The 3258-nt window shown below is 39.4% G+C and overlaps 1 protein-coding gene across 4 annotated transcripts in view; it reads right to left on the bottom strand.

Annotated features, from left to right (window-relative positions):
* Positions 1-3258, bottom strand: part of LOC109475296 (transmembrane protein 116-like) — a 37783-nt gene that overhangs the window by 3174 nt on the left and 31351 nt on the right. The gene's annotated exons all lie outside the window — the stretch shown is intronic.

Here is a 3258-nt window from a genome sequence, read left to right as displayed (position 1 = left end):
ACCGAGACAGACACACGTATACAGAGACTCACTCTCAAACACAAACACAAACATACACTGAACACCACTGAAAAAACAACACAGCAAATTTCACATCTGTCATATTTTATTAGCAATTATGCTAATGAGGTGACAGTCATCCCTTATAGCATTACGTAATTCCATTCGAAAACTGAATAGGCTTCATAAATTTTACAGGACATTCTGCGTTTTAACACAGCTTTTTGTAAGATTTCAATCAATCAATTTAATAATATTCAGTCAAACAAATGAACAGACAATTTAACTTGTATATATAAACAGGTTCATTCTATACTTAACCTCCCCCTGCTGAAGTAGACTTTGCCACCAAATTTCTATTGATTATGGCTTTAGGAAGCAGTAAAAAGGTTAACATATCAACGATTACGGCTATGACACTTTTCTTAATATATACTGCAACTCAGAACAAAAAATGAACAGACATGTACCATACAGAAATACATGTGAAAGAATTGTGCGCATACATCTTGCCGAATATATAACAAACCAACTTACAGTTATACATGTACAAGGCTTGAAATATCACCTGCATATTATTATGCGGTATAGTGCGGGTAGAACTGGAGCTGTGCAGGTATTTCTCATGTCCACCGGTTCATGTACTTATATACAAATAACAATGTAGATGTTAATTGTGGACTTTTATTTGCTGCATTGATATGAATTACAAACGAAATAATAGCAATGATTTCTAAACAGTTTTTCAGTACCAACTTTTGGTTAGGGATTTTTTTTAATAAGACGTTAGATGGAGGTCCCCAAACACGTTAAAGAACCCACCGCACCTTTCAAAAAAAGAATAGGGGCCTTCCCGGTGTGAGTGATTCAAACCTTACAGTCCGGTCTTACATAGCTTGTACTTACTGTACAGAACTGGTGTGTTACGCCTAAAGGCGGTTTACCGGTTATGAAAAGTAAACAAACAAAATACTGTCTTGGAAATAAGTACATCAAAAATTTAAAAAGATTAAGAAAAATCTTAGCCACTATTTTAGGTCGGTTGAGGACTCGCCACCCTTGCTCCCAAATAAATAAATCTCTTGAATTCACTTCCTACAATATTACTACATTTATAAACTTATAATTGTGTATCTGATTCAGATAAATCCTTCAATTTATACAACAAATCTTTTCGTTAGTAGTTAATAAATTAAGAAGCACTTTCCACCACCATATACATCAAAGTGTGCAGACCATTACAGCCAGTGGCAATATGAAAATTTGAAAAACCCCTTAAGTTTTTTCGTCAAATATATACAATAAAAATGTGAATAATATCATACACAACCAGAATGTACAAACGTTACATTTTATGGCAATTACAGACAAAACCGCCCAATATTATAACCATTTAGGCCACACTGATTTAATTTTATGGATGACATCCTCTGAAGACCCCCAAACTAGTGCGTGCGGGCGAAAAAAAGAAAAATCCAGCCAAAAATAAAAATGCTACTAAACCACAGGAATACAAAGCTGGTATTGTGAATTTGGCGCATTACATAGCGACGTATACGACAGGCCGACACATGCTGGATTTTTGCGGAATATATGAATCGACACGTGCACTATACTGAGTTATTGAGTCTTGGGGCTTCGGTAGCCTGTCTGCCGTCCACCAGAGTTATCACCACGATGGACTACCCAGGCCTAAAGCCAGGCCAGAGCCTCGGAATATGTGATCTTTTTTTTTTTTTTGAGATCGGGCGAAAATCAATGCGCGCGCGGATGTCATCCATAAAATTAAATCGATGTGGCCTTAGGGGACCAAAAAAATCAATTTGGGAAAGTTATTTACGGGCCCAGCAAAAAGTGAAATACTGTGTCCTCTGTAAATACTGTACATAGCATCTGTCTTCTCTGTTATGACCAGTGGAAGACTAGCTCTTCAATGAAGAGCATTTTGAACTGCTTCGAACTCCACATATATACTGCATGTTGAAGTGACTTTAATTTGTTTTTCCACACTCCAGGGCATGTTTATCAACATTGTTTTAGTTTGTACTTGTATATAAACCTGCATTTCTCCTGCAGTCTCTTAGTATCACTGATGAAAGGTGGTGGATACTACCTGAAACATCTGACCATTTCTAAAATCATCATATCAAGTTGCTTGAATATAATTGCTTTTGGGCATCAAGTTGCCGTAATAACTGCTTTTGCTTGAATGATTGCTCAATTTTATCTTATTAATACCTTGGATGCCTAACCTTAACCGATGCATGTTTAACATGACTTTTGTTTAACATGTCTTGTGTTTACACGGACTGTTTTATCTTATTAATACCTTAGATGCCTAACCTTAACCGATGCATATTTAACATGACTTGTGTTTAACATGACTTGTGTTTAACGTGACTTGTGTTTAACATGACTTTTGTTTAACATGACTTGTGTTTAACATGACTTGTGTTTACACGGACTGTTTTATGAGTGTCTGTCGGACCGGTCGGCCGGGCGGGTGGGTCTCGTTGAAGCTGGTTCGGAAGGACAGCACGCCCGGGGGAGGGGTGGTGGGGCTGCTGCGGCCGCTCGAGCCGTAGTGGATCACCTGCGACGAGAAACAAACGAGAAATCAGTGCTGACGTCACGCTTCGAAGAAGCCAAGTGACAGCACGTCGGCAGAACGTACTGCGCCTGCGCAAAACCACCATTTTTCATGGTTTTGGTTGGATTTTTGGTCAATGTTGCATTAGAATTTTGCCTGTTGCAGACAATATTTTTTCCGACATAACATTTGGAAAAAAAAGACAGAGTGTATTGATACATTGACGTATGACCTCATTTGAGGTGTTCTGCTGAAGTGCTGTGCACAATACATTACAAGTTTCGCGCAGGTGCAGTACGTTCTGCCAACGTGCTCCAAGTGACAGGCCTCACTGGGTCAGTCTACTGAGAAAGACCATGCCAGAGTGGCTGGTCCAAAGCTCTCGGTGAGAAAACTGATGTTTTAACTTTAAACGTGTCACTACAAACAACTTTCATGATAGTATGAGAAGTCAGGGAGATGCAGGGCAGACCTCACAATACACTCAGACAGAAAAAGTAGCACTGAGGAAATGTGGTAATGGTGTACTGATACAGACACATAAATGTGCACACTCACGCACCCACCCACCCACCCACCCACACACACGCACCCACACACACACACGCACACACACAAGCACACACACACACACACACACACACACACACACACACACACACGTACAC

This window comes from Branchiostoma belcheri, unplaced genomic scaffold, assembly GCF_001625305.1.
Source record: "Branchiostoma belcheri isolate BF01 breed outbred unplaced genomic scaffold, Haploidv18h27 scaffold33, whole genome shotgun sequence".
NCBI lineage: Eukaryota > Metazoa > Chordata > Leptocardii > Amphioxiformes > Branchiostomatidae > Branchiostoma > Branchiostoma belcheri.
The sequence above is the reverse complement of the archived record's forward strand: the minus strand, read 5'-3'. Positions and strand labels throughout refer to the sequence as shown.